Source organism: Lepidochelys olivacea (assembly GCF_965140295.1).
Source record: "Lepidochelys olivacea isolate rLepOli2 genome assembly, chromosome: 1".
In the NCBI taxonomy this organism is placed as follows: domain Eukaryota; kingdom Metazoa; phylum Chordata; order Testudines; family Cheloniidae; genus Lepidochelys; species Lepidochelys olivacea.
In genome coordinates this window covers 233,589,059-233,610,034 of record NC_140411.1, presented here as the reverse complement: position 1 = coordinate 233,610,034, position 20,976 = coordinate 233,589,059, and positions in this window count along the sequence as shown.

The window sequence follows — 20,976 nt, the reverse complement described above, 5'->3', positions numbered from 1 at the left end:
CACAATGCTGAACCACTTGCATCTATCTCTGCATGTACACATCAATCATCCACTGGTTCCAGGAAAGCAAGTTATAAAAATCGGCAGGCAACCCCAAACAATCCTGGGTGAATCATTTCAGACCTTCCTTTGTGCAGAGGGAAACACAAGGGGACAATGGACAGATATCAAATTCTAAAGGGCAGCATCTTTACAGATCACCAGAATTCATTAGCTGTCACCTGCCCTGGGCTGGAGACCCATCAACACCTGAATTTGTCCCACAGACATGGCTCTCTTGCCTTCCTTTGTATTCCTATGGAATGATGTCAGACTGAAGTGCTTTCTTTCACAGCAGTGAAACACACACATACCACAGCCTATCCCAGACTGAAAAGTAAGATAGATGGTTACCAAACGATGATAGAGGGGGGAAATGTGCATTTGAATAAGTGATATTTTTCTTTATTAAACCATTATTAGATTAAATTGTGATCTGAGCAGGAATGGGACCCAGAGATTCTCAAATAAAGGCCATGATACTTAATAGTTAAATGGAGAGCTAAAACAAAACTGAAACATCAGACCCAACCCCCTTCAATTTTCACAAGGAGGGTGTCAGAGTCCATGAATTCAAACCTGCCCCATGAGAGTGATTCTGAGTTAGATCTTACACTGGAAGGGGACAATTTTCCACTCTTAGTCAAAATCTCATGGGAAGAGCTTCTCTCAAGAGATTTTGGACCAAGATGGAGGAAATCACACAAGATTGGTGAGATTTCCATCATTCAGTTAATCTAAGCAAGATTTCTGCTGTTTCTGGCTGCTATTCTTTGAGAACAACTTGTGAGATTTCCATGCCGTCTAGGCCCTGCTTGGCCTAAAACCAAAACTCTAGTCCTAACCCTAATTTCGATGCACAAATGAGTCCTGCCTCTGGCCATGTCTAGTTAAAGACATCCTGCATAGTGGAGGCACAAGTTACATATGTTTCAGAGTAACAGCCGTGTTAGTCTGTATTCGCAAAAAGAAAAGGAGGACTTGTGGCACCTTAGAGACTAACCAATTTATTTGAGCATGAGCTTTCGTGAGCTACAGCTCACTTCATCAGATGTATGCCGTGGAAACTGCAGCAGACTTTATATATACACAGAGAATATGAAAAAATACCTCCTCCCACCCCATTGTCCAGCTGGTAATAGCTTATCTAAAGTGATCATCAGGTGGGCCATTTCCAGCACAAATCCAGGTTTTCTCACCCTCCACCCCCCCACACAAATTCACTCTCCTGCTGGTGATAGCCCATCCAAAGTGACAACTCTTTACACAATGTGCATGATAATAAAGTTGGGCCATTTCCTGCACAAATCCGGGTTCTCTCACCCCCTCACCCCCCTCCCAAAAACCACACACACAAACTCACTATCCTGCTGGTAATAGCTCATCCAAAGTGACCATTCTCCCTACAATGTGCATAATTAAGGTGGGCCATTTCCAGCACAAATCCAGGTTTTCTCACAAGTTACATACCAATTTATCCCACGTTAACGCAGTGGCATCACTACCACAGCCATAATGAAGCAGCGTGACTAATATGACCAGAGTGCAGCAGCATGCCTAGCATGGCAATGCATTAAGTGTGGCTACTCCATACCTATTACAAGGAGATTGGGGCAGTTTCTGTAAGTATAGTAATATCTTGTTGCCATGCTGCATTTCATTGCACGTAGCTCCTTTGTAAATTCCTGTGTTGATGCACTTCAGTCAAGTCAGGTAGTCTGAGAGATTTACAGGAAGGCTAATTCAGTTCCTGCTGGGGGGCTGAGGATGTACGTGCTTATATCTCTCTATCCATCCTTTGAGTGTATTGCCTGCTCTGTGAATCTAGGCACAAGCCTGGAACAGAGTTGAATATTGCAGAATGGTGTAGGCAAACATTCCTCTTCTGAATGGTTCATTGATTCAACTATGTCTGCATCCCTTGTTATTTACCATTCACTATAAATGGGTTTGTTTCTCACATAAATGTTTGGGAAATGGCTGTTCTTTGTACGAACACTTGTATTCATGTGCGACCAAAGGTATTTATGTCAAAGCAAGATAATGTGTTGTTCCTCATTCCTTGCTTGCTTTTTAATAGTCATAGTTATCTTGTTAAAAAAAAAGGGTTGCCATCATCCAATCAAAGAGAGGAAATAATGCCTCAGATTACCAGTCCCACACCATGAATGGAGAAGAGCGGAAGTGAACAGTGCACTAACAACACTATAGTCTGAAATTTGTTTGCAAGAAACTGTTTTGTTCTATCTTTTCTCTTTATACAACACTAAGGACATAAGAAAATCACAAGGACACATCTGGGTTCCAATTAACCACATTTACTATACTAGCTACATATACACACACTGCTGCTCTCTCAAGTTCTTGTGACTTCTGCAGCGGACCACAGAGAGACCTATCAGAGGGCTCCTAACTATTTAAAGGGATACTACCCAATTCCTATACACTACATATTTGCCAAATCATTCTGAACAACGAATAGATGGGCTTGTTCAAAATCCTCGCCCAAAGATTCCTGCCATCTTGGAATATAACTGCATTTAGAAGAGATAATTTGACTGAATTTTAATGGCTGCAATATCCTTCCTGGTTCTTTTTTAACTGCTCTATCACACCCAATGCAGCCCCTTCCCACAGCCGCTAAACAATCTCAGCCTTTCCCCCTGGGAGGTACAGCTTATTCTAAATTGGTGTTATAGGGAAGAGACAAGATGGCTCTAATGCTTAATCTGTTTCAGATATTAAATGACAACCCAACAGATGGGCAACTGCTTTTCTCTGGAGGAGTCAGCTGCCTGGATAGGAAAATTAATGAATACAAAAGGGCATTAAACTCCTCTTTTTCAATCTTTACCAAATATCTCTGTGAATCTTCACGCCATTAGGTAACGTAACAGTGCTCCCCAGTGATACTTGCTTTAGCTTAAACTCAACTAGCTCCCCTCTAACACGGCTCTGTACAGAGGTTTCTCACTGACCCTAGGTAACTTGTTTCTCCATATGAACTGTGTTACTGAGGTGTGCCACCTCTCTGAAATCTTATGTTAGGAATCTCTGTTGAAAGGACTCAACATATAAAAACTGTAGGAAATGGCATATTGGATAAGACAAATGGTGTTCCTATCACAGTACCCTGTCTCTGACAGTGGTCAATACCAGATGCTTTAGAAGAAAGTGTAAAATCCCTATAACAGAGCATTATGAAATAATCTACTCATCTAGGAAATTTTTCCTAACCTGAGGCAGTTAGAGATTGACTCACATCCTTAAGAATAAGAGATTGTATCACTCATAATTGCTTGCCTATGTAATATAACTGTGGATATTATTAGTCATGCATGTCAAACCTCTTTTGACCCCACCTACCCTCTGGCATCATTGAAATATTGGAGCATGGAGTTCTACATGTTGATTGTGCATGGTACAAAAAGGAAATGTCCTTTTATTAGCTTTAAATCTGATTATTTGTAATTTGTTTGTGTGCCTAATTGTATTTTTTTCCAATTCTTCTTCAAAGAATAAAATGTGTTAAACTGTGACAAGAATATACATGGGCTGAGAACAACAGAGCTCACAGCAGAGACGTTTTGAGAGAATTACTTCAAGTCCTTTGCAATGAAAAAGCATTGTTCTAATACAAAATGCGAGAGACAAGTGTTTAAGACAAGGCACAGCGCTGCTTTCTCTGATATTCTTAAGGAGCAATAGACTAACACTCCTCTCAACAATCCCACTTCCTGCCTTTTCCCTCAGCACTTCTTAGTACCCCCAGCTCAAACTGCATGATATGCTAATGAGTCAAGCTTTTATAACCTCTCCCATTTCACTTATAACTTTCTTAAAAGGGCTCTCTCCATTACTGTCCTCCACACCTATCACAAGGAATCATACAAAACCCCAGACAGCTGAGTCATCCCTTGCTTTGTGACTGCAGTGCAGGCTTGTTATAAAAGGAGTTCACAGAGGGCCATCTGTTGCTTAAAAGAACAGTGTTTGGTGGTTCTCCTAGAAGAAGGTAAGTATGAATTATGTCACAACCTGAGATCTAATTAACACCACCCCTGACACTTAGTGTCTTTTTTAATAGTGATAGTAGTATGACCAACCCCAGGTGTACAAACATCTAAAGCCTAAAAAACTATGATTTTAAAACCATTTTGGCTTTTTCTTTGCTTTCTGTTGTTTGGATCTTTAGGATACACTTGGGTCACTTTTCAAGCTTTCCTCTGCAACCATGATGGCTACGAAGTGGCTTTTTTTTTTAAAGAGAGCTGAGATTCTTGAATAATTATATGATTCCAGGAGCTGGGACTTCAAGCAAATTCTTAGATAAAATTTAGTTTGTATGGACGTCAAAGGCAAAACATCCATTGACTTCAGGGGGATCAGGATTTTACTCCAAATATTGTGAGGGCCACCATGAAATTATGTGAGTTGGAAACCCTGTTTAGAAACATTTTATTTCCCCTGTGTTTGTGCTTCTACAGAACACCTGTATCTCGTCCATGGACAGGCTCATCAATCCATTCACATTCACTTAAAGGTGGGAAAAACTCTCAAGCTATCTGGGGAGGGATGGTGTCACAAAACCAATCTGAATTTACAAACTTTGCTTTGCTGTATTATAAATCCATCTTTCTTTGTGTTTTTAAAAGTAAGGCAATTTAAAAAAACAAACAAACATGTTTTTCAAGCTTGGTGAGAAGACTATATTAGGAATCCGAGATAGGATAAGCTCTCTACAACAGGCTACCATGTCTGCCACATTTTGTTTACCATCACTCTTTGCTGTGCTATGTCTAATGTAGACTCAGATCCTGCAGAGAGTTCCGTATGGGCAGATATTGGCCTCCTGACTTTAATGGAACGCTGCATGAGCGCAGAGGTCTGTGCATGAAGAACTCCTTGAGGAACTAGGGACTTAAGAGTTAGATCTACAAATGGACTTAGGTGCCTAAGTCCAACATTTAGGAATCACTGAGATCCTTAAAACCCATACTCAGCTGTCAGCTAACCCTATTAGTGGTAAATCTTCTGCTGGGAAAGTCCCATAGAGGCCTACAATTCTGGTGCAGGTGTGCAAAACACCCTCAGGATGCCGAACTGCTCAAAGCCCTTGCTCTTGCCTAACGTCTGTTGAGATTTTCAAACTAGGCATTCCTCTGGCTCTCACACCTGTGGAGCATGATCTGGTAGGTGTTCTCTGAGCATCAAATTGGGCCCCCCACAAAGGACAGCCAAGGGCAAGTAGATCAGCAATTTTGGGGGTTGGCTGGTAGGGTGTGTCCTACCATTATGGTGAAAGAATGTGCCTCGATGTAGCAATCAGGTTTGGCTGATTTGAACCCAGATCTCCCCTATCTCAGGTGGGTGCCCTGACCGGCAGGCTTTTGGGTATTCTACCAAAAGTGTCTTTCAAATCCTCCTGTTGAAACTGTTCCAAGTTTGAATGCATCATTAAATATTTATGGAGGCAGGGACTAGAACCTGATTTCCCCCTATACTTACGGGGTGTACCCCTAACCACTGGGCTATCGAGGCAACCTCACACTTGTTTTTTTTTAATCTCTGGCTCTGGCTCTCTGGCTCACCTTGGCAGAGAGTAGCTAGCTTTGGTGGCTTTCTGCTCAGCTTCCTGGCTTCTAAGAATGCCATGCTTAGGCATCTAACTCTCCCCACGCATTGTCCAAGGAGTCTCAGCACCTAACTTGTGGCTGAAGCTTCCACACCATGATAGGGTACCTAAAAGTTAGGCTCTGCACCACTGACTGCTGGACCACCCAAGCCCCTTTGTGAATCTAGGCCTAAATTCTCCAGTGTGTTTAGGTGCCCAGCTCCCGTTTATTTTAGCCCCTCACCCTGAGTTTGTAAAGCTACTCAGAATAAGAGTCTGCCATTTTTATTAGCCTTTGAAGTACTGTGTGAACCTACAAAGCCCATTACATAGTAGCAGGATGCTTGTTCTGTTGTGTCACTTATTGCTAAAGAGAAACAAGTGGTGGGAAAAGGGGATAAGCTAAGGTTGGTGCTGAGACCTGTGTGCATTTTATTAGCCTTTATGATTGTATACCTTTAATTTACCAGGACAATGTTCTATATTTTGGCTTTCAATATTGTTCATCTTTAATCGCAGTGTAATTAGTTTCCTGAAGGGTTGTTGGGTGGCTGTTTTGGGGGAATAGCATGGTGCTCTTCGACAAAACTAAACTGTTGAAATTAACCCACGCTGATAAGCTTTTTAAAAAATACAGTGGCAGGCAAATATGACTGCGTGGGTTATAAACAAAGATGGGATCTAATTAACAATGCACTTGACATTTTCAGTATCTGTTATAATTAACTGTAGCTTTTATGGAGCATTGTTTTTCTGTCCACTTCTTTTGTTCCTGAATAACTGGGGTACAACTGAGAAAAGAGAAAACACATATACAAAGCAGATTGAACTAAAACATATACTTGTGTATTTTCCTTTGGAAACCACTCTCATTCTATAATAATGTCTCCTTTGTTTAGCAAGTATTGTTACACATATCATAGGTTCCATGGTAGCAATTAGAGGCCCAACAAGGAATTAGGACCCATTTGTGCTAGGTGCTATATGTATATCCCTGCTCCAATGACTTTCAGTATAAGTAACTACAGGGGAGAACAAATTAAGTGACTGTCACGACTAGCGTAAATCAGCAGCAAACTCAGCAGGCTCACTGTGTAGCCACTGTTAACTATTTTATATTTTGTTTGCAGTGTAATTGTCTCATAGGCATCTGGACAGATGTGAGTTTAAGGGGGATAATGTTGTCACTTCATGGTATGTATTTAGTCTGCATGTGCACATGTAAATACTAGCTATTAGTAGCAACAATTTATCCAACTAATTTAGCCTTCTTCTCACAAATTATCCAAATTTGGAAGAATCTATATGTTCATAACGGCTGAGCAAACACTCCAGGCAAACAAATTACAGCCTCTAGGTTTTCTTTGATTAGGTTTTAAGACCATTTGCTATTCATGGTGTGTGATGGTTCAGTCATTTGAGTAATATGGTAATTTTTCATCTCTGGGCTTGGGTGACTGATTCTTTAAAAACCAGGGCAAGCACTTCGGGAATGAATGCCTACATTTGCATGTGAATGCCCTTGCTCACACATGACTATAGATCAAGAATGTCCCTTCTCCACAATTGTCTGAGCAACCACCCATTTGTGAAAGTGTCTCTGAACAAGTAATACAGAAAAAGGGGTATGAACATTGGCAAATGCAAAAAGGATTAAGAATTTCGGGAATTTTTCTTATTTTCCCTATGACTTTGTGTGTTGTTCAAAGATCCAGATAATGAGCAATGAAATAGATAACAGCTTCCAAAATATAAAACAATGCCATCTGGCAGCTTATCCCTTCTTCAGAGGTGACAAATGTCCCACTGGCTGTGAGACTGACGGAACTGGAATTGTTGTAGAAAAAGAGCACAGCAAAGCCTGAAGTATGACAAATACTGTGTTACTTTTCTCCGTAGGCCTCATCCTGTAAATTTTTATTACAAGGCATAACATTTCTTCGATGATTAGAACTTTAAAGCAATGAGTTTGCAGGGATAGGTTTTAAGTTAGTGACTTTTTTGGCTTATGCTCAAATAAATTGGTTAGTCTCTAAGGTGCCACAAGTCCTCCTTTTTTTTTGGCTAGATTCTCTGCTGGTGTAACTCCATTGACTTCAAAGGAGGGCCCGGCTCTGTGCCTTTAAATATGGCTCTGAACAGAGTGCAATGTACAAATGCTCTGGGGGGAGCAGTGAAAAGCAATGTGTCTCAGACACCACTCTGAGCTAGTCCCAGGGATCCCCTCTTTTGCTGGTGGGGAGGGATTGGGGAGAAACTTGCTACCGCCTTGATGGGGTGTAACATGTTCCCTTCTATACATTCATCCAGCTTTGCTGGCAGGTGTATGGGGGCAACAGAACTATATCTCCTCCTGTCCCTGCCCACTTGCTTATGGGAGAAGACCCACCAGCACAGTCACTGTGTTCCTTTGAGTACCAAGAGTTGCATTGGAGTTAACTGTAATGTGGGATTAGCTCTAATGTGGCTATGCAAGAAAGTGGTGAGCCTTTATTCTCCTTGGCAGCCAGTAAAAGAGTTAGGCAAATTTAGACCTAAATATCTAATAAAGCATTTATTAGAAGGAGTTGCCCTTCAGTAGTGTATGTCCTTGATTAGACCCTGACCATGTAGCTTGTTCCAGATGAGTGACCCCTACACCTTCACAGGGCCCAGCTGGTGTCAGTGGGGAGATACATGGATGGGAAAAGTTACGGGGTTGGACTCTTCATAATTACTGTGAGACAAACATTACACCACTCTTTCAAGTATAACACTTGGGTAGTTTCATAGATCAATGGATGTGTAAATGTAACTCACTGAAACTCACATGGAAGTAGTCATATTTCCTAGCCTCATTATTAATTACCACCAATTTGCAACAGGCCTAGTACCATCTTCTGGTTTTGTCCAAACATAAATTAGAACCCTGGACTGGGAAACCAGGCTCCATTGGTCCTGTTCGTAGGAGGCCACCAATGTGCTGTGTGAACTAGGACAAGCTACTTAGACCAAAATTATCAGAAGTGGCCACTAATTTTTGAGTTCCTCATTTAGGGGAAGCCCAGCTTGAGACATGCAAGCACTGATTTTAGAGACGCTGAGCACCCACAACTCAAGTTGAATTCAGCACGTCTCCAAATCAGAACCTGTGTGTCTAACTGGGAATGCAGAACTAATATCCACTTTTGAAAATGTTGGCATTATCCTCCTTTTCTGCCACTTATCCAGCTGTAGTATGGTTGTGGACATGTACTGCTATTTACCTGATGAAGGGTAGTGAGGCATAATTGAGCAATGTTTGTACAGCACTCTGAGGTGACAACCATCATGAAAGCACGAATGATGACTATATCCACAGCATTAGGCTTTAAAATGGTTTCCCTCAAGAGGCATTAATCACGGTATAATAGGCTAAGAAAACATTTATCATAGCTCAGACCAGCAAGCTCTGTATGCCAGCTTTGGAGCGGCAATGGAAATCATGTTGGAGTAATGAGCCTTTATCAGTGGTAATGGAGCATACTAGCAGTATCTGCTATTCTTGGACAGTTCTCCCTGGAAAAGAGTATAAAGACCTATAATTTGCTACTTGTAAATGTGAGAAGCAGCAATTTGATGGGTATTTGAAACATTGTTACAAATTGACTGGGGTACTGGAGGGCTGACCCTAAAGCATCAACAAGTTGCGACCTGCAGTCCCAACTCAGGCTAAGTGAATAAAGCATTAATTAATTTTTAGAAGTGCTGAGCACCCAAAATTCCAGCTTTAAGTCAATGGGGAGCAACAAGTGCACAGCACTTCCCCAGCTTGATGTGCACTGAAATCAATGGAAAGATTCCCATCATTTTCAATGGGTTTTGAATCAGGCCTTTGGTATATTTCTCACTGTATTATTACAGTAGGGACACGGAGCACCTGTTACACTCTCCCTTAGCCTGAGCATCGCAGTTGCATTATAACTCATGCCCTTTAGTTGCACATACATTTTGGGGAGGGGGGCAAGTATCCTGTCTTGTAATTGCTGAGATAGACACTTTCTTTGAAAGCTGAAGCAAAATGAGTTGAACTAGTTTTGCATTGAGAGCAGTTTTGAACCAAGTAACTTCAAAGTGTAACGGTCTCAATCCCATTAAAATGTAGCAAATGTTGAATTCCTTGCTGCCCAAATCACTGAATAAAATGAGGCATTGCATGGTGCATCTTTGGACTTACACTCTGTGGGCCTGACTCCAATTTACACTAAGGCCAATTTACTCTATTCCAGTAAAGAGGACTTAAAGTGGGCGTGGGGAGGAGGGGGAGGGCAGAACCCCACCCCACCCCTCCGCAGTCAGGAAAGGGTTAGAGCTCTTCTGGGCACAATCAGCCTCAACCCAGTGTGCCTGGAGATGGGCGAATCCTTAAAAAGGAGGATCGCTGCTCGGTGCAGGGTGGTGCTGTGAAGGAGTTAGGACTGCAACTCAATGATCCTTGACCCCTGGAGGCAGGGGTTGCTGACTGGGGATCGTTGGCCACCCCCTAATCCCTCTCAGAACTTTCCCTTTTTCCTCTTTGGCTTCCCAAACTCCGTCATTGTGGGCTGTGGGAGCAGATTGATGTTTTGGTTGGACTACTTTAACTTTCCCCCGCAAGGGGGCTGATGCCTTGAATAGGCTAGCTGGAGGGCTGTGCTCTGGCTTTCAAGGCAGGAGCAATGCTTATCCTTTCTGCAAGGGGGTGTTAGAGAGGCATAGCCTACTACATGGCATAAACTGGATCTATACTCACTTTAAGTCTCTTTACTGTTGGAGTGGTGTAAAGTGGCCATGGTGTTCATGACACTTTGACTGGTCATCAGCACAGTATGTGGGTCCGACAAAGAATTTAGGGCCTGTTTCTCAGTGGTCCTGAATACCCACAGCTCCCACTGAGAAAACTAGGCCTTTAATCCATAAGGTCCCGATCCTGCTGTAAATTCCAGGCAATGTAGGATGTTCCCAGGCAGGGCTCATTGCAGAACTGGAGGCCAAAGAGTCAAACTGCAATAGATTTCCTGTGGAGTAATGATTGGCTATGGGACCTGATGGCTCGAGGCACAGTTGAATGGGGAATCACTAAACTCTCTAAAATAGTAGGTATATGGATTCTTTGTTTTAATGGCTGACACAATTTCAATTTTTTAGTGCAGGGCATTTCTGGATAATTTGTCTCCTTTATGTTAACCAAACAAATTGCTTGCATCATTTCCCAACATAATTGAGTTTATAACTGCAACTGTTGGCAGAAATTTCCGTTCTACTATGAGCAAGCAGCTAATGGAAAGGGACTCATTCACAAAATCTAATACCAACAGGTCATAATAGTAGGATGTGTGATTGGAAACTTCCTTTTTGACCTTTTTTTTCCCTATGTGAAGGTGTTTTTGTAAACTCGGGAAATAGTAAAAACTATCACAATTAAACAATCAAGACTTAGCTTTCTCCTGGTAATTTTAGGTATAGGGCAACGAGCCTTGAGTGTAAAACATCCCATAAGACAGAAGAAAGAAGAGGTGATAATCCTTAATTAGGACCAGCAACAAATCTGAATTTTTGCCCATTAATAATGCATGTAGCCTTTATTTTCAGTGTACTTGCTTTAGAGGTAGGAGGGATACCGATTAGCTCTACTGAGTGTCCTTTTCTAGTAAAACTGCAAATAAAGCCATTCACCACCTAGGATGCTGTTTAACAAAATAGCACTATTATGAAGATTAGAATATAGAAATTAATAAAACAATAGAATGTAATTCTGCTTGATAAGTTGGGTAATTACAGTGAAAGCCTTGAACTTGAACAGCTTGTTGTATTTAGCAATGGGAAGTTATCTAGGAAAAATAGTTCTCTGATGAATACATAGAAATCATTTGTTTTCCAAGTTGGAAAAGGTGTTTAAATTCATTGCAATGCCTACTTTGTGTTTGTTGTTAATTTTAATTATATATTTATCAATATTTTAAGATAAGAAGCATACCTTAAAGCATAGTCATAAAACTGTGTGCTAAGGGCTTAAGTGGGACTTTAGTGATGCATAGGTCTTGTGCTAAACCCCTTCATGGGGTGGAGGGAATTTCATCCTTTAACAGTGTCATGGATTCACAAGTCCAGTGCTCCCGCATGGCTCTGTAATGGTCACTGGCAGTGCTAACCCCACTAGGGTCACACTCTCACTGGGGTAAACTCCTTGGCTTCACAGTCTTCTGGGACTGCACTTCTGAGCCTTCAGCACACCTGCCTCACTCCATGAACTCCCATTAGTGAGTCCACTCAAATTGGACCCCTGGGGAAAGCTTGCACACCCAAAGGGTGCCTAAATCATGTAGGCACTTTTGAAAATTTTACTCCCTTGTTCTTACTGATACTCATTATATGGCATACTCATTCTCTTTGCCTGTCATTCCCACTATCTGGTCTCTCCAGCTCACTTTGCAGCTATTACCAGCAGGAGAGTGAGTTTGTTTGTGGGGGGGGCGGAGGGTGAGAAAACCTGGATTTGTGCTGGAAATGGCCCAACTTGATTATCACTTTAGATAAGCTATTACCAGCAGGAGAGTGAGTTTCTGTGTGTATGGGGGTGGGGGGGTGAGAAAACCTGGATTTGTGCTGGAAATGGCCCACCTTGATTATCATGCACATTGTAGGGAGAGTGGTCACTTTGGATGGGCTATTACCAGCAGGAGAGTGAGTTTGTGTGTGGGGGGGTGGAGGGTGAGAAAACCTGGATTTGTGCTGGAAATGGCCCAACTTGATGATCACTTTAGATAAGCTATTACCAGCAGGACAGTGGGGTGGGAGGAGGTATTGTTTCATGATCTCTGTGTGTATATAAAGTCTGCTGCAGTTTCCACGGTATGCATCCGATGAAGTGAGCTGTAGCTCACGAAAGCTCATGCTCAAATAAATTGGTTAGTCTCTAAGGTGCCACAAGTCCTCCTTTTCTTTTTGCGAATACAGACTAACACGGCTGTTACTCTGAAACCTTTTCTTTTTGCAGCTTGGTTCTCTTCTGTATGTTTGTGTTCTGTCTCTTTTCCTTCCTTCCTTCCTTCCTCCCCCACTCATCCCCTCCCCCCCCCCCCGTGCCCCACTTTGGCCACTATCTGCAACGGTGGTTGGTTTTACCCCAAGAAACACCCAACAGAAAAAAAGACTTATTAACAGATCTAATTCCTGTACAATAACCCCAAGAGGGGTTTGACAGGCAAACTAGATAGCTCTGCTTGAAGTCTGGGGAATAAAAATCATTGAAGTCACTAGAGAATTACATAGTTGCTAGTTTAAAAGGTGTGAGTGAACCAGTGCAGGTTGCCACAATGCAGTGTACATGCACTAGCCTGGGCAATGTGAAAGAATAGGTGAAAACTATAACACGGTGGGAATTGTGGCCATTCCCACCACTTTTCCAAAATGAAGGTCAAGATGGATGATCAGAGCTTGCTCTTTGCTCAGGAAGCAGAGTTTCTGTAATAGTGCTGCAAACCCACAGCATTCAAAAATGTGAGTCAGCCCCCCCAAATTATGAGATTTTAAAATGTACAATTCCCCTGCCTCCCCCCCCCCCTACCTTTGGGTTTTTTATTTACCTTCTGGTTGGGGAGAGTGGAGGGGCGGGCTTTAGAGTACACTTGTCATGTTTTTGAGCTTTTTTTCCCCATATGTCTACACTACAGATATGCTGCTGTGGTATAGACGCTTCCTACATCAATGGAAGGGGTTTTTCTGTCTCTAGTTAACCCACCTCTCTGAGAGGCTGTAACTAGATTGATAGAAAATTCTTCCATCCACCTAACTGTGTCTAGAATGGGGGTTAGGTCAACATAACTATGGCGCTTCAGATGTAAAATTTTTCACAGCACTGAGTAATATAGTTACGTTGCTCTAATTTGAATGTACATCAGGCCCCAACTGTGAGAGTTAAAAGCTTTCTTTAGAGAACTTGAGATTCTCATGTAGTCACATAATTCCAGGAATTGGGGCATTTGAGAAAAATGCCAAATATCATTAGATTCATGATTAAACCCGAGTCCTGAAATACCTGATCTTGTGGTCAGTTACTCTTTATAGTGTAGAAAAAGCTTTAAATAGGCTATCTTTGAATTCATTCCCATGCATAAACGCTCCCTTATCTACTTGTGTCATGTAAAATGAACTCACGTGGGAGTGGATTTTTTTTTTAAAAAAAATTTTGGTTCAGTGGCTGAATCAAAAAAAAAATTTTTTTTTAATTTTGTTTGAGTTGAACTGAACTGATTTTTTTGGCAAAATGTAAAAGTCAAAACAAAAATACTGTTGAGGTCTCACAATATGTTGTTCAACCCAAAATGAAATATTTTGTTTTGTCTGAAGTTTTCCACTTTGTTTTTTCTAAAATGGAGGTAAATTTCAAAACAAAAATCTGTTTTGAATCAAAAAGGGTTCTAGAAAATAACAAAACACTATTTTTTTTACCTAAACAATTTTAAAAAGTGACACAAATTTGCAGAATATTTGGTTTGGTGGATATGAACGTGCATTTTTTTCAGTAAAAAAACCTTTGTCTGCAAAATTTTACCCAGCTGTAATCAGCCTAGCTCTATTGATGTTCAGTTTATCACATGGCTTTAATGGAGTTCTACCAGTTCACTGCAGCTGAGTATCTGGTCTATAGTTTCCAGAGACTTGATCTAGCAGCTGCCCTTTGTGCTGGGCTCCTTTTTAGTTCAAGTTCTGTGGTTGGAGGACATGATGGATTGGTCCAGGGTGGAGAACTCTCACCACTGGAGATATCCACATTAACAGTCTGGTCACCTGCTATCAGACCTCACATACCTTGTGCTGACAGTGTAATAAAAACACTAAACTAACTTTTATTTCACAACTGTTATTAGAAACAGTAGAAAAGCTGATAAAAAAAACCACTCACAATGTCTTAAATGAGTCATATAAGCTGTCACAGGCAAACTCTAAAGAAATTAATACCATGAAAACTACTTCAGAAATGCAGTATATTTGAAGAAAATAATTAAAAACAAAAGAATTCTCATTATTTGCCACTTAAGAGAGTGTAGTGGCCCACTAGGAGGAGCTAGAGGGCACCTTGTTGCTGGCAGATTGTGGCAAGGGAAATTTTGCTGCATAATTGACACAGGAAATAGTTTTGGGCATAGAGGCCTCTGAAATTATAAATACTTATCCTCTACCTTCCGTTGCTCAGTGTACAGACTTTGTGTAAGGCCTTGTCTACACACAAGTTGTAGTGCCTTAACTACTGGTTAAACTAAGCTGTACAACTCAACTAGTGTGGACATAGTGGGGTTCACTGTTTATGAACATGCTTATATGGTATAGCTTATTCTTATTCTTGCTTGTTCTAATTTATTCTTGTTCAAGCAGCAGCTGCATCTACACTAGGGTACATAGTAGACCAGGCCTTAGTTTCAAATTGTAATAAATCTGTTCTTCTCTTTGATCTTAAGTTGACATTAATAGACTGATTTTGCTTCTTTGGCAAGTATCAGACTTTGCTCGTATTCGGTCAGACACCTTGGGGCAGATCTTCAGCTAGTGTAACTTTCATCATTCCTTCGACTTCATTGTCAATTTGCACCAGCTGAGGACCTGCCCCTTTGTCAGTATTTCTCTGGGGGCTGCTAAAGCTTCTGCAAAATTTAAGCTTTTGTTTGAAAGAGAATAAAAATTCTCCTAAATGAAGCTGAAAGTCTGGGTCTGTTAACAACGAGCTTGTACCTGCCCATTCCACCTATTGAGTGGAAGAGGCTCTGCACAAACATAGTGGGAGAACATCACTTCCTCAAAGAATGTGCAATCTAAACAGACAAGACAAAAGAGTGAGAGGGGACACAGACACACCAAAGATAAAGTGATTGCTCAAGGTCCCCGAGCAGGTAAGAGCGAGGAACAGAACCCAGGACTCCTGACTCTCATATCCATATTTAAAAAATAAATGCTATCATTTATCTTTGGTTATGAGCTACTTCATTAATATTCTTCTGGGCAAAAAGGGTGACGGTAGAAAGACCATACACCTTTGGAAGCCATATTTCAGAAACCAATGTGCAAAGCACTGACTAGAACTCAGGAAACTGTAAAGGTACTCATTCAGTGTGAAATATGCACCTAGAGAGGAGTTCACATAGTGGTCATTCTTTCAAGGGTGCCTATATCAATAATGAAAGGAAATGCATGCAAGAAGAGGCGTTTGAAGTAAATGATGCATGTACTACCCACTACTGTGGGCAGAAATGATCATCTTAAATGAGAAATGCATAATAACCCACCTTATGGTAGTTTGAAATATTAACTCTAGATGTATGGCCAAGGGAAAAAAGCAGAGGCCTCTCCAAGTATAAAATCTTTGTAGGGCTTTTGAAGTGAAATTTCTACTCATGATGGGATTCTGTGCAGAGGACATTGTGTCACACCACGCAGCATGAGATCAGAAATACTAACTGTAATCTACAGTGCAATCAGAGCACGGGGAATGGTAAGGACTGAGAACAAGGGCTGTTCAGGGCAGATGTGAATGCTGGCATTGAAGATATGAAATACAAGTATGGAATCCATAGTAAATAAAGGAAACAGAATTTGTGGGGAGGGGGAACGTCTCTGAAACTCCATGATATTCCTAAATCCTTAGTCTAAACCTGGTGCAGAGCTATTTGAATTTAGTGGGAAAGATTACCTCTAGTTAGTGAACTAGTACTCATGTTATTTTAAACTGACCTGTTGTACAGCACATTGAGAGTAGTAATGTAATATATCGTTAGGAGAACAGAAGATCTCTAAGCAAACCCACAGGGGACACTGGCTGTCTTTCTTGAGGACATCCAGAATAATGCTGAGACTGCTGGCCTGACAGAAGGTAACATATGCAGTGTTACTGTAGACATGTTGGTCCCAGGATATTAGAGACAAGGTGGGTGAGGTAATATCTTTTATGGACCAACTCCTGTTGGGGAGAGAGAGAGACAAGGTTTTGAGCTCTTCTTCAGGTCTGGTAAACGACATAAGATTGAAAGCTTGTCTCTCTCACCAACAGAAGTTGATCCAATAAAAGATGTTACCTCCCCAACCTTGCCTCCCTAAAAAGAAGGTAACGTAGACCCAACCAGCCTCTGACAATGATGAACAGTAGGAGCTGCAGATGGAATTGTTTTGAGAATAAGTGGCCACGCAATCAGAAAGTCACTTAGCTTCTGAGTCAGTAGTCATTGACAAATGTCCAATAAGAGGCAGGGCAATCCTCTCTCCAGCCTGGGATGTGCAAGTAGTCTTTCCTGACCTCCATTCCAAACATCTCTGGGTGAGTTTTACTGATTAGCTGTATTGGTTTGTGGTGATAGTTATTTATGGATGATATTATGGTTTATTTGCATTTGATTTTGTGTCTTCCCCCCACCCACCAAAAAGGAGGGAAGAGATAGTAACCACTGGAATTAGTGGATACTGAGACAGTAACCACTGGAATTAGTGGATACTGACCGCTGTCATGTGACAGGGTTACAACCTGTGTTAACCCAGTGTCCTGTGACCGAAGCAAAGAAACAAAAATCAGTCTGTCACCAGCACTCTTGTGTGTATTATGCACTTATTCCAGCCTCTACCAAAAGCTTCCTTACATGCCACAGAAGCATCCTCCCCCACCTCAGAGCCAAACACCACCCCAAACCCAGTAGCCCCCCCCCCACCTCACAGCAGCTTCATGCCACAGCACACCAATCTTCCCAGGGTTTCTTTCCTTGACCAGGACAGGCCACAAAGGATTGTGGGATATAGTGGATCTTGGGGAAAATGTTTGGTCATTTTATGGATCATGGACCCAGAAAGACTGAGAACCACTGGGCTAAATAATAGTTATTTTCCATCTCTAACTTACATAACTGTAAATAATTTACTAAATAGACCCCATTCTTCTTATAAGAATTTCTGTTTAATTATAAAAGGCTGGACAAGTTTGTCTTCCCAAAGATAGAGAAGTTTCTCTGATCTTCTTCCCTTCCTGAACCCCCATTCTAAGGTTGCAGGCTGAATACATTTGGTGTGTTCATTGCAAGCTGTCAGGATCATCTCTTACAACACCTCGGCAGTCAGGGACACCAGGCGTTTCCAGGGGTAGCTACGTTCATTAGCAAAATGTTCTGCCTAATAAACAGACATCTCCCAATGACTAATACGCCATTGAACATCCACAGTGCTTGATAATGACAGCCTGCTTCCCTGCTATCTAGCCTTTGCAGCATGACAAGCAGAAACATTTAGGCTCATGCTTGAATTATCACTGGAAGAAAATTATTCATTTCATTTAAATGTCACACTTTATTCTCAGATTAGGGTTCCCCCCTGCTATGCTAATATTATATTTACTTGGAAAACAGGAAAGGGACCATTCAACACTAATGTGATAAATTATGACCAACATTAATTGAAGCTAGTACAGGCTTACAGCCATCTACTGAGCTCCTTTATGTGGCTTTATCTTACTTTTAAGGAGGTGGACTTTTTATTTAAAATCTAAATAATGTTACAGCATGATTGTCTCAATTTACGATGCCATTTCAGTACTCTTTCACTTGCCTTGCAAGACACTTGAACATGGTCAAGGTGTCTGTAAAACTGCATTACAACAAGATCATGCGTCTTTCCTGAAACCTCTGCAATACCTGCAGAAGGTGCACAGATATCTTCACTCAGAGTCCCCATTAAGAGTATCTGATTTAGAGATTAGTGATATCTGAACTTGGTGGGTGCACAAAACTGGGCTGGAATGTCATGAAAACAAGCTTCCCTGTGAGCTTCCTAATACAGCTTGTCTCTTACCAGGCTGTAAATAACATGAGAACGACTTCATGTTGGCACTTTCTCTGCTGGTTTTGACTAGAACCAGGAAGTGCAGAAATGCATGAAAAGAGAACGATAGCCAATTAAAAGATTAACCTAAAAGATTAACCTAACTTTTTCTACGCTCAACAAAATGTTCTGCAGCTTCAGTTTTGAGTGAATCTTCAAGCTGGTTTCTTCACCCCCTACTAGAGTTTTATATCTCTGGTCGAAAAATGCAGAGATTTGTGTTGTTGAAATCTTGCATTAAAAAAACCCTATATAAATTGGTCAAGAAAAGCAACAATTTTTGGTGAAATATATTTTTGTAAATTGCATCGAAATGTCACCTGTTGACTAGAGGTAGAGCTTTTGTCATTGACTAACACAAACTAAAGCACCTCTAACACTGAAAGTCACTATAACCTCCTTGAATGAATACGGAAGGAGGCAATATTTTCTCTATTTTTAACGTTTTGACTACCTTTCTATTATAAACTCTTTACACTCCTAACTTGGCCAGAACTATTCCAGACTGTCTGCTAGTTCTCAAATGTTCTCTTCCAGAGGATAACTTGTGGGAGGAAGTTGGAGGGTGGGAGGTAAGTGGTGGGGGATGTTGCAACAAGATATTAATGAGTAGGGCCCTACCAAATTCATGGTCCATTTTGGTCAATTTCATGGTCATAGGATTTTAAAAATAATTAATTTCATGATTTCAGCTATTTAAATCTAAAATTTCACAGTATTGTAACTGTAGGGGTCCCAACCCAAAATGGGGGGAGGGTCGCAAGGTTATTGAAGGGGGGGTTGCAGTACTGCTACCCTTACTTCTGCGTGCTGCTGGCAACAGCGCTGCCTTCAGAGCTGGGCAGCTGGAGAGCAGCAGCTGCTGGCCAGGAGCCAAGCTCAGAAGGCAGAGCCACCACCAGCAGCAACACAGAAGTAGGGATGGCCTGGTCTGGTATTGCCACCCTTACTTCTGCGCTGCTGCCTGCAGAGCTGGGCCCTCAGTCAGCAGCCGCCACTCTCTGGCCGCACAGCTCTGAAGCAGCTGTGCAGAACTAAGGGTGGCATGGTATGGTGTTGCCAACCTTACTTCTGCACTGCTGCTGACAGGGAGCTGTCTTCAGAACTGGGGCAGCACAGAAGCAATACCACGATCTCCCTAAAATAACCTTGCGACCCACTTACAACTCCCTTTTGGGTCAGGACCCCCAATCTGAGAAATGCTGTCCTCCCTTGTGAAATCTGTAGAGCAGTGGTTCTCAAACTTGTTCCACTGCCTGTGGGGCTGGGCCAGTTTGTTTACCTTCCACGTCCACAGGTTCGGCCGATCGCGGAGCTGCTGGAAGCGGCGCGGGCTGAGGGACATACTGATCGCCACTTGCAGCAGCCCCCGTTGGCCTGGAACAGCGAACTGCAGCCAGTGGGAGCCACAGTCAGCCGAACCTATGGATGCAGCAGGTAAACAAACTGGCCCGGCCCACCAGGGGCTTTCCCTGCACAAGCAGCGGAACAAGTTTGGGAACCACTGCTGTATAGCATAGGATAAAAGCACAAAAGACCAGATTTCATGGAAGATGACCAGATTTCACGGTATGTGATGCATTTTTCACGGCCGTGAATTGGTAGGGCCCTATTAAGGAGACACAACATTTTGAAAAATTAGGTGTCATTTTTGTAAACTTTCCTAACTTCTTTGTAACACCAGGTCCTAAATATGGCTTGGCATAGAAACTTCACATCTGACTTACTCTTTTCTCAAGGATGGCTGGTGCATTTAAGCCTTTTGGGGATGGTTTGGTGGCTAATTTTTCAGTTATTGGAACCAATTTTTGTCAACTTATGAGAACTCTAGAAGGCCTCATGTGCATATTATAAGTCTCTGAGGTCCAATAATGGCATTAGAGTGAGCAGTGGAGATTTAGAACATGAATTACCTTCTCTTGATCTTATAACCTATCAAGGGGGTCCTTATAACCCAATCTCACTCTTCAAAACTACAAGTCCATCTACATTAAGTTTTTAAACATCAAGAATAGAAAAGGTTTCTCAAAAAATTGTGTAAATTTCTTAACATAACTTTGTTTTGAGAATTAAAATTTCATAAGTAAGATGAACTTTAGATTAAAGTTCAACAGTTAGGAATTTCTATGTTGTCCAAGAAACCTCAGCACCAAAAAGTCCAGAAATATTCAGCTGTTACAAGCCCTAGCTTTAACTTTTCCCTCCAATTCTAGTTCTGACATTAAACTGCCATCACACCACATCCATGTCACTTACCTTTTCTGAGCCAAAGTTTCCCCATCTGAAAAAGGAAACTATAATGCTGACCTACTTCTTAATAAAGGTCTGATTCTGCTATATCTGCTCACAGTATGTACCTTATTATTCAAGTAGTCCTTGGGGCTTGAGCCGTAACCCAATAAAGTCTAAGTAAAGGCTTCCATTGATTCACCCGGTCATTGATCAAGCCTTAATAGTAGAAAAAGGTAATATTTAAT